Here is a 12097-nt window from a genome sequence, read left to right as displayed (position 1 = left end):
ATCAGGAGAGCTATGATTAATTACTGCCAATGAAAGCATGTCAGTATTATAAATGTAATTTTTAATTTCCCATTTGTAGCTAGAATAAAAAGAAAAATAAAATTCGTTCCTATATATGGTCCTTGTATTCTGCAACATTGTTAAATTCACATGCTACTTCTAGAGGTTTATTTGTAGATGGTTTAGAAATTTTATGTCAACAATTCAAATGCAGTTTTACTTCTTAAAAAATCTTTACAGAAATGTTGGTAGAATCTATGTTTGTTTATACTGCTAATTAACTGCTGTATTAATAAGCAAGTGGCATAATCTATGATAATAATACATGATTGCAATACATAGGTTCAAAGGCAGAAAGAAAACACAAAGATTCATTGTTGCATTAGAGTGGAGTTCTCATCTTTTACTATCAGCACTAGTTTTCACAATTTATAAAGTGTTCTATTCACAAAAGAACACAACAGAAACTACCATTTGGATTGCCACAGATTTCTTGCCACAAATCTCAGTGATGATTTATTTTTGTCCCTGGTTTGCTCTCTGGCTCGTCTTAGTCCCACAGGTTCAGGTGAGTAAAGGTGAGCCTTTCCTGCCCAGCAGAACTAGTAGGTCTCAACTGTGACCTTCATCAAAACTCACTGAAGGGCTTCACGAGTCCTTTGACCTCTGCATCCTAACAACTCACACACTGTCTACATATAAATGATGAATTAGAGTAGCATTTGTTTATAAATTGTTTTCCTACAGAAACAAATACATATAAAAACCCACATGAAGTTGGCTTGACCCACTCTGAAGATCCTTACATTACTTTGAAATGTGTGCTCCTCTCACATCCTGCCTTCTGCAAGGCATAGTTTTGGGTCTGTTCCAGCTCCTCTTTCTGCCTTTATTTTTAATTCTCTGAACAATGATGATGTACTATGGCTCATGGAAGGTGCAATAGTCCTGAACCTGTTTCAAAAGAACCTTTAAGAAACAAAGCAGTGAGAGCATGTGCAAGAACATTAAAAATGCGATTTTAATGAGTCTCTAGGCACCTTAAAGGAAACTGTGTGGGAGTCAGGGGAAAGATATCATCAGGCAATTATGGAGTGGTGGGAGTCCTTGGGGCATCAAACCTATCCCTGTAGCCAGGAAGGATTGGCTGAACAGCACCTGGGTAAAACCATGGAAGAGACCTGTCCCCAACAGGGATAGGAACAAGAGCATAGGTGTGAAGGCCATTGTTCTTTATTAACATACTCTCTCGTTTGACAGGCATGCACTAGTTCTCTGCCATGGAAGAATGTTGTAAAAACTGATTCAATTAGTGCTCGCTGGTAAGCATGTGGCACTGACTCTCTCAGGCTCTAAAGAGGATATGAAAGTCACAGTGTTTCCTTTAGAAGTATTCGAATTCGATGAGGCACACGTGATGCTGATACTCTAGCCTTTTTGAGTAATAGTGATTGGAACTTAGCTCTAGAACTATAACATTTATGTGACATTCCTTTGGAAAAGAAAGGCCTGTGCTATTTCAGATCTGAAAGGGTTGATTAAAACTATGGTACTATTGTGGTGGTTTGGGGAGGAACAAGCTGGGATGTACTGAATAAAATGAGGCCATTCTGATTGGTTTTGCTGAATTTATGTTTATAACCCTGCCATAAGTAGCTATATCTGAGGTGGAAAGGAGAAAAAAATTTAAACAGAAGCATCTTTCATCGCTACATACTTCTAAGGTATTGTTCTTTAAATTTAGTGATTTACACACTGCTGGTGTGACAATATAATATTCTTGTTGCCCTGTGTCTAGAAGAGAAGAACCCCCCCACACACACACACCCTGTGTTCCTCTTCGTAATTTGAATGTTGGATTGTGGATGCCTATGAATCAAGTGTCTGGACTCATAACAAAGAAAGGTATGCGCTCAGGGTAGGTCGCTAATGAGAGAAGGAAGGTAAAAGAGGGAAGAATGAATATGGAATTTTTAAACCTGTTTAACTTACCCTAAGAAAAGGACTAAGATAGAAAAATAGAGGGCATGAACCGACATGAGTTATATTACATATATACTCAGAAATGTCATAATGAAATCACCTGGATAGATATCTTAAACAAACATAAAAGCCTTTTTTTTTTTTTTTTCAAAAACAGAGAACAGGAAGGTAAAACAGGTCCTGTCTGGGAGATGGTATCAGTGGAAGGGGTGAAGATATAAGAAAAGGGTGTAAGAGTCTGAATATAATGACAATACTATGTACTCATGTATAAAAATGGAAAAATGAGACACGTTGAAACTATTCTAAGAATGGTGGAGGATAAAAGAGAATGAGGGAGGGGGTGAATTCAACTATGATATATGGTAAGAAATTTTGTAAATGTCACAATGTACCCCCAATACAACCATAATGTAATAAAAAATGAAAAAAGAAAAGTGTAGGACAGAAATACAATAAATTAAAATGAAGATAAAAAAGCAGACAACTAAATCATAACACAAAAGTACCCAGACAAAACCTTAATATAAAGAGGAAAAATAGGAAGTAAGAGTTTCAAAGAACCTGTATAGGCTCAAGACTTAAAGATAGAAAATAAGAAAAAAAATAGGAATCATGAAGGGAAGCAGGAACCACAAGTTTTTTTGTTTTTGTTTTTGTTTTTAAATGTATTTCTAAGGATAGGTAGGACTAAAAAGAGTAATTCATAGAGGGAGATAACAACTGAGAGCAAAAATTGTTGGCAAGGAACTAAGAAGAATCAAAAAGAGGAGAAAAGAAAAAAAGGAAGATTAAGACTTCCCATGATGCAAAGAATCCTGTCTTTTCTTAAATTCTTTGGTAAAATCATCAGGTAAACCAGATTCTTATAATAAGAAGCTTAGATTCTTTAGGTTTTTATAAATTACTTGAGATTCATTTTATGAAATCTACATGGAAATGTTATTATTACAAGTATGCCAAATACATTGCTTTTACTATAAACTAAGGGACAGAGGGAATCTGACCATTTACATGGTTTGGTGAACAAGTAGGATTTTTACGTCTAAAAATAGTATGATTCCTATCATTGCTCCTAGTAGTCTTAACCTTCCTTTTAATCCCAGTGTAATACTTCTCACTTCTATTTCTGAAAATGTAATAATTAAACCAATTAATGAAAGAAACATGTGAACATTTCCACAGAAACCTTTTCCAAACTAGTATTTTTGAACAATGTTTTCCACATAGATTTATCCATGTGTCTCCCATTGATGTTAGCAGAAATCAGACAAGTAAATTCTCACGTAACTTTGATAACTTACCCTTTGGCTTCTGATTACATCATAATGCAGAGGTTTAAAGTATAAATCACTTCCCCAATGCTGTCAGGTATGACAGCTTTTGCACTTCTTCTCTGAATGATCATGGATATATTATTTGGCAAATCAAAAACATACAGACAGATTAAGGAATTTTAAACAAACATTAAAAATGTATGGAAATTACACATAGGATAATTAAACAAATAAATCTTTTTTAGAGTCATCAAATCTTAGGGAATGCAAATTAAGTTAGAAAGACAAAACCCCAAAACTAATGTATCTTGTTGATCAAACCAACATCCCACAGCTCTCATGCCCCCTCCTCCATCTCCAGCCAAACTCAGAGCATGGGAAACCAAGTTGAGGAATATCAGAAACTCAAGAAACAAGAAAAGGTTTTAAAGATAAAATCTTTCTCAATTACATTGATACTGATTGCTTAATAAATTAAGCTAAAAATGCAGGATTCACTGTCAGTCTTACTCAACTGCTCTGGTTAAATAAATTTATAAATTCCATTAAGGTGCATTTGCCCCATCCCAAATGCGTTTCAGAGCAACATTAAGGAGGCAATAACATTTTTTCTTACTTGGAGCTGTTAATACTAACAATATGCTATATTGTTCTAAAAATATCACTCCTAAAAGAAGAAATAAAAATGCTAAACACATTACTGTTTATTGAACTTCCATGCAGAACTATCAGGAAAGGGATTGTGGCTTTGACCTATTTTCAAGTATACATGTGCACAGATAATTGGATGTTCTTGCTAGAAGTGCCACAAAGTCCATCCCAACTGTTTTACATTCAAGAGGAGGAAATAACTGGAGGAGAGTGTGGCCCTGAGTGGGGTGTGGCAGGATTTCAGGCCAGGTCATTCACTGCCAACTCAACACTCAAAGAACATTCTACTTTGCATTTGTTCAAATTTCCAAATCAACAAGAATGCCAAAGTTCAAACATATTGTACTCTTGAAAGTGATATATTCTGTGATATATTCCTTGGGAATTTGAACTATAAAAACATGAATGTTCACTTGTTGACATTGACTGATTTACTAGGCTATCATTCTATTTGATTTCATAAATTTAACTATAGTTTTGCAGTTGTTTATATTTGAATTGGTTGGCAAAGAGATTTCATTTAGTCTCTTAAATATTTATACAGGAACTATAGCTGAGGCATCACATTTTCCAGAGGGGAAAAATAAGCCATTAAAAGATACAGCTAAAAAAAGAATATATACTTTCTCTTTCTCTCTCTCTCCATACATAAAAGTGAAAATAATACAATTATTATTCATATGAATGCTATATGTAATAGAATCATACTATATTTGTCTTCTACCTAAAATTCATATTTGTAAATATATTATTCTAAATACTATCTATAATTCACAGGACCAGACATGCTGACTATTTAATATTATTTGAATTTAATATTATTTGAATATACAAATAACATCAAATCAAAGAGTGAATTTGAGTAGATTCCTTCCGTTTGCAACAACTTATATATAGGCTGTTTAAAAGGTGCTGGATATTAATTCTTAAGACAATAGGCCAACTTCAGTGTCAACTGAGAGCTTGCTTAAAAGTGCAGAATCTCAAGACAGATTCCAGAATTACTGCATTAATATGTATTTCAACAAGAGCTGGATAGTCTGAGAAGCACTGGCTACAGAGTGAAGAGTGAGGTGTAACATTTACAAGCTCTTACCTGCATAGGCCTAAAGTTGGCATGCATGAGGAAGTTGAATATCTATACCTAAAGAAATGGAAAGTGTTTTGCATCTCTCTGGAACAAATTTCCAATGGTCTACTTTAAAGTTTGTATTTCTGACAGACTGACATCCTCCAAATGTATAATTCTGCTCTGAAGAACTCTCTACACACAAATGGTCCCCTCAGACGAAGAATGGAGGTTTGGGCTTTTGGATCTGCATTCCAAATGTCAGAGTGCTGCGTATAGATTCCTGGATTATACCATTATGGTGTCAGCTGGAAAAATAAGCAGAATGGACATTCCCTGACCTGGTTTCCTCTCCCTTCACCATTCTTCTGAGTGTCTTTTATTTACACATATCTGAAATTCACTGTGGCCTTCATTCATTCTCCTCTCTGGCTGACTAGACAAAGAGCAGGCCTGCGGCAAGCCTATTTCCATCTCCTCCATTATGCAAGAAAAGGTGAGTCTGAGGGTGGCGGTGTGGGGGGGTGGTCTCCAGTTCCTCACTGGTGAATGGGGAGAGGTGTCTATATTTTTAAGTTATTGGAGACTTTATTCCCACTCTCATTTGTCTGTTGTTCTTATAAACTTGCATGTGTCAGATGGCTCTGAGTTCACACATTCAGGAAAATAGTCATAAATTAGACTTTGTCTGACTGTCTGAATAAGCCTACTTGATTTTTGAAACACAATTTGGTATTAATTCTATAAGCACTAAATTAGCAGAAGTTCACCTTTTTGGCTCTGACAGGAGATTCCAAATTGGGCAGATGGCTGAATGTCTAGCTTCACTTAGCAACACTAAATGTTCAAGCTGCATTTCTGTTCTTATTAGTGATATCTTGTAATTGCTGTTGAGCAAAGTGTAAGAGAAAGTCCAAGAGAAGTTTATCTTAAGTGTAAATGAAGAGTGAGGGGCTGAGGCTGGAGGATCATGAATTCAACGACAGCCTAGGCTAAATAATGAGATCATGTCTCAGAAAAAAAAAGAAAAGAAGAAAGGAAGAAGGAAAAGTGAGGAAAGAAGTCTCTGTTGCCACAGATTCCAGCTCTCATATTTCAAGTCAGTTGGAGCATCACTTATTCAACAAAGATACAAGAGCAGGGTAAATACATGTTAAATGGACTTTAAGAATCACAAATCTGAGTGGGGTTCTGCAGTGTGGTGCATTTTAAACATTTCTGTTCATAGTTTCCTTCTGAACTATAATTTGAAAATTTGTAATATTTTCATGTAAAATTTTCTATGAAACTGGTTTTGCTCAAAATGAATCATTCATCAGATACTTAGGAATGGGGGGAAGGGAGAGAGGGGATGGAAAAGGGTTTTAGAAAGCAGAGGTAAGCTACAGCATCTCCAGGGTTTTCAGAATTCATATTGTCCTATGTTCATGGCATTCAAGAGCACAGACTCTTCTAATCTTCCAGGAAAGCATGGCTGTGGCCTGTCTGTTGTGGTCATCCTCATTATTCTACCTAAAGTAACATCATTGGTGTTACCCAGCAGGGCTGAAAGCCTGACACATGAGTGATATAGACAGTGTGTAGTGTGTAGAAACTGCTCACCTAAACCCCATGGTTCGGGACCTTTTCCATCCAGGCTACTTCTATGGAATGTTTCTTACCTCTCATAGGGAATGAAACATTTCTTATTCATTTGGGAAAGGACGCAAGTGATAGCATGCTCCAAATGACAGCAAAACCTCTCTATGCTTGGGTTTCAGGGGTACTCAGGGCAGCTTTGGTCTAGAGATTTACTTAGAACTTTAGGAGATCTTTTAGTTAAGAGTTTGAATATTATCTTTCAGCAATTGGTAGAACTAGTAAATAGAAAATTAACAAAAATATAGGGGATCTGAGCAACAAAATAAACCAACAGGATCTATGTGGCATGTACGGAACATCAAACCTAACAATGGCAAGGTATCCAGCTCTTTCAAGTGTCCATGACTCACCAAGAATGGGTCATAAAACTATCCCCAACAATTTTATAAGAATTGAAGCTACACAAAATATGCTACCTAACTATAGTGGTATCAATGTACAATCAATAACAGAAAAGAAAAAGACAACAGGAAAATCTACAAATACTTGGCCATTAAATGACACACCTTTAAATGAGTCAAAGAGAAATATCAAAGAAAAATTAAAAATACATACAGGGACTGGAGTAAGCTCAGTGACAGAGTGTCTACCTAGATGTCCAAGGCCTAAGGTTTGATCCCAGCACCGCAAAAATTACAAATGCAGGAAAATGAAAATACAGCATGTCAAAATATGTGGGGCACAGCTTTCATTAGAAAAGGTGAAATGCTTTGAACCAATTACTTTCCTGCCCCAAGAAAGTACAAAAAGAATATCCAAATAAATCTACTATGAGCAGAGTAAAAGGAATAATAAAGAACAGAAATCAGAGAAATTGAGTCAGTAAAACAATAGACAAAAATCATTGAATCAACTTTGAAAAGATTAATAAATTCAATAAATCTAGAAGAATGACAAGAATAAACAGAAAAGTTACAAATCACGAATATCAGGAAGGAAAAAGCATATCACAACACATCCTGAAGCTATTATATAGATAATAAAAGAATACAAATATCAAATTTATATTCCTAATTTCTAAAACTTAGAAGAAATCATAAACTACTAAAACTCAAAAAAAAGAGGAAATAGATAACTTGAACAGTCTTATTATCATAAAGAAATATAATTCATAATTTAAAAGCTCTAGAAATTATCATACAGTAAAAAGTTAAAGGAATGATTTAAAAATCTCCAGGATTAGACAATCTTACCATGGAATTCTACCAAACATTAAATATTTAGCACTAATTTCACAAATCTCTTCCAAAAAATAGAAGGGGAGAGAACACTTTCTATTTGTTCTATCAGGCCAGTATCATTGTAATAGCAAACTTTGGTTCTTTTTCAACTGCTCATCTATGAAAGTACACAGGACTTTATAAGAGCATTTTTGGACATGTGGCTTTTGGACATGTGCAAGGTTTTAGAGAGTCAAAAATGAAGCTATGTATATTCCCTTTTAAGTCAATCTGAAAATGAAATTTGGAATCGGAAGCATGATCTAGAAGAAACTCTCTCTTTTTTTTTTTTGCTTCTCTTTTCCAAAATATGATTGAGAATACTCAGATACACTCTGACATTTTTTTTTGGTATTGACCAGCTCACCAAATATGGAAGCTGATAGTGGGCAGGGAGGTAAAAGTCCAGGGTTCACAATTGATTTTGTTTTGAGGTCATTCAGTGTACTTGAATTAGTCTTGCCTGCCTTGCTAACATGAGCATGCTGGTTTAGTTCCAACATGCTGGTTTACTTCCATGCTAGGAAGTAATTGTGTCTATCCTCTTCTGATGAAGTAGTTAACACACAGCTGAAAGTCAGTCAGTCCTGTGTGCTCCTCCCCACTCCCCACCTGGGTCTGAGGACCCAGGGTCTTTACTTCACGTCTAGAGGGATATTTTTTCCCATGTATAAGACAGGGATGCTAATATTTCCCTTGTAATTTTGTGGTGGGAATTAAACTGTTGGTTAAAAACTGAGCACAGTAACTGGCCCATAAGAGATCCTCAACCAATGGTAAATATAATTATTGCTAATACTTTTGTACATTTAACATGTTTTTCAGCAAGAATAAAACTATAACAACACAGGTGAAACTGAAAGCAGCATGAAAACTGACTACTAAAATAAACCTAAAGTATGAGGAATAAAGGGTTTATTCATCATGAATTCATTTCAATATTTGGCCACTGAGAGAATATGTCCTCAAGTAAGATATTCTCACTTCAAGTCTCTAAAGTCATTTTAGCTATAACCTGGTAACTGCTGTTCTATGTATTTTTAAGTTATTAACAATTGTCTTATGAAGAAAATTTCCTTCCAGCTTTGAGGGTACCTGATGTCAGTTTGGCAATAGACAATATTTTCCATTGGAGAAATTAAAGGTTTTTAAATTTCCCTAAACACATGGCTACAAAATCCAAACATCACTGTATATAACTATCATTTATTTCTCAAAATATCTTAATATTGGTAGACTTTATTGATAATTTTCACCACCATGGATTCTTTTTTTTCCCTCATGCTTAGTACCCTTACCACCTATCTATAGGGTAAAGAGAACAGAATCACCAAGAGGAAGAATTAAATCCCTCTGCTGGGTCTCAGTGTAATATAAGTGCCCTATTTAATCAATTGTAAGGACTCTAATTCCTATAAAAAAATCACTGTGTATAGTTTTAAAGCCTAGGAAAGATACAATAACTGATGGGGGTTTCAATTCTGCCAAGAATGTAGGAAAAGGAAGAGATGCATTTTTATTGCAAGTAAATAAAGATGAAAAAGAGTATCAAGAAGTAAATTGTGACTAACATTTCACTTGACTTTAATGAGCATAATTTGCCCCACTCAAATGCTGACCCATACCATAGCTCAGGATGCCACCATGCCATCTGGTATTGGTATCAGATGAGGCTGGGAGAGGGTCAGATCCCAGGATGCAAGATGGCAAGAGGGGGAAGAAGTGATTCAGCACATCTCTGTGGGACAGTACCATGTTGGTGCAGGTTCAGAGCCTGAGAAGGTTGATCTTTGACTCCTCCAGAAAACATAGCTCTTACAGTTACCCAAGAGGCTCCTCTGTAAAAAAGTCCATCCATCAACACAGAGTTGCCCCAACAAACAACCCTGACATGTCTTATTGGAAAGTCTTTGCTGGTTTCACTATGTTCAGCAGGGGTCTTCCTACCTGTAGATCCTAGAGCTTCTGTGCACTTTCCCAGAGCTATCATGTGAGCCAGCCTACTTGGATTTGATTAGTAGAGGGATGATGTTGGGACACAATCTGCCTTCCCAAACACATCACATGGCAAATTTAGCACTATGGAAGCTGAGCTGAGATTTTAGATTAGGTTTCAGGTATCATGATCACAAAACCAAGAGCTCAAAGGTTTCAGTCTACATATGTATATCCATATTGTCACTTCTGGGGAAAATTCTGTTCTTGTATCATTTAGCTTTTCTCATCTCCCCACCACAGACTACCTTAGCTATCACTCATGTCCTAGACGCCTGAAGCACCACCCTAGTTTCTATTTTAAGCACAATGCTGCCACAGAATGCCTTTTTTGAGGATTAGAGTTTGAACTCAGGGCTTCACATTTGCAAAGCAGGCATGCTAATGCTTGAGCCACACCTCCAGTCCCGGAATACATTCTTATTACAATGTCATTATTTCCCCTTATGGTGGCATTTCTCTGGTGGTGTGTAAGCCCTGAGCAAGTCAAAGCTATCAAGTTGCCAAGGGATATAGCTGGGACCAGTTAGGGCTCTCTGAGATGAATGGGAATGCTTCTGCATCCCTAAATTCTCCCACAATATTTTATAAAGGAGTAAAAACAGCACACACATTTATTTTGAATTGTCAGTCATCAGCTAAGTTAGTGGAGAGGAGAAATAACAGTATGGGAATGAATGGGGAACCTTTGACTTATCCTAAGTCTAATTGTGTTTTACTGTTAACTTATGGTCTGACTTCCTGAGCCCCTCATACAGGTACAGAGTTCCTAGGTTTAACAGAGTTCAGCATGTTTGTGACTACATTTCTTTCTGTCATGATGCCCTATCATGAGGTTAAACTATGTCTTTAGGAATCTGTCACACAATGGCACTACACTAAATAAAAGTGAGATCATTAAAATTCATTGTCTACATCTTTCCTCTTCTAAATGCATTCATGACAAAAGGAAAACTCCTCCATAGCTTCTGATACAAGGTCTACGAGATTATAGGTGAACTTTTTAATAAACATTAAACAAATTGCACAGTTCAGAGCAGCAGCAATACATTGCTATAGCATATCATTAAACTGATTGCACATTACTACCAAAATGATAGAAATTTTCCAACAATCAGATAAAATATTGCCAAAGACTTTCCTTAAAATAAGTAATCATTCAAAACCCTTTTTGTTCTTATTTCTGTATTAAGTATAAAGTGCCTAAACTAATAGTGTTCCGATAAGACAAAATCTGACTGGCTGCTATAGGTTTCTCTAATTCTTCTCCTACACACCTTTAATAAATCAAAAGATAAACTGAAGAACACATACCGATACACAACAAAGAGAAATTAAATTCTCTAATCTGGCAAAATGCTAGCAACTTCAGTATTACTCTTCTTAGGGTACTAATGATTAGCACCAATCCTTGGCAAGCACTGTGTTTTTTTTTCATAGCTTATAAAAATCGCACATATCATATAAATGTCACATACATACATCTATCTGTACTTACTACATATGTGCATACATATATTCAGTGCAGAAATCAGACCACAGAGCCACAGCAGTGAGCACGTGCTGTGCTTTGTATAGTGACCTACTTACAGAAGGCAGAGTCCCAGCCGGTGTGCTTCTCAGCATGACAATTAGCAGTGTTCCCCGCAGTTTGGTCAGCAGGAATGACACAAAATTCTCCCTAGCACAAGCCCCTCAGCCCTGCTGGGGGTCTGCTGCATTCCATCAGGATGTGGCACAGCAGGGAAAGAGACCGGTTCACTGTGAGACCTGCTACTCACTCTCGGACAGTGCATCGGCCCCCCTTCCCACTGCACAGCGCTGCCAGGGGGCTGCAGGGGGCTGTTGCCATCACCAGAGTGAGCCAGGAGTCCAAGAGACATGCGACACTGCTGGGAGTCTTCTTCTAAACAGTGCTTTTCAGGATCGTGTCAAAGCAACTGAATTTGGTTCCCCAGTCGTAAGAACAAGGGAAGTACTCTTTAAATTAAAAAGGAAAAAATAAAAAGGATGAACTAGAAAGATAGGGCTGTGGTTGGCTCTCTGCTTTAAAATAAACTGAGAGGACATAAAAATAACTCTTGGAGACTGTTCAGCATGCATGCCTGGGATGCAGGACTGGATCTGCTTCCCATCCTTTTTGTACCTGTTACTCTTCCACACAGAGTTAATCAAACACTGTATTTGCCTCTCTGTGTAGGGGAACATGCTGACTTAAATTGTCCAGTATGGGAACTCACTGATGACTACAGCTACCTATG

General features: G+C 36.7%; 1 protein-coding gene across 31 annotated transcripts in view; it reads right to left on the bottom strand.

Annotated features, from left to right (window-relative positions):
* Positions 1–12097, bottom strand: part of Arpp21 (cAMP regulated phosphoprotein 21) — a 148373-nt gene that overhangs the window by 32754 nt on the left and 103522 nt on the right. The window lies entirely within an intron of this gene.

This window comes from Castor canadensis, chromosome 5 (genome assembly GCF_047511655.1).
Source record: "Castor canadensis chromosome 5, mCasCan1.hap1v2, whole genome shotgun sequence".
NCBI lineage: Eukaryota > Metazoa > Chordata > Mammalia > Rodentia > Castoridae > Castor > Castor canadensis.
Note: the sequence above shows the minus strand (reverse complement) of the source record. Positions and strands in the feature narration are given on the sequence as shown.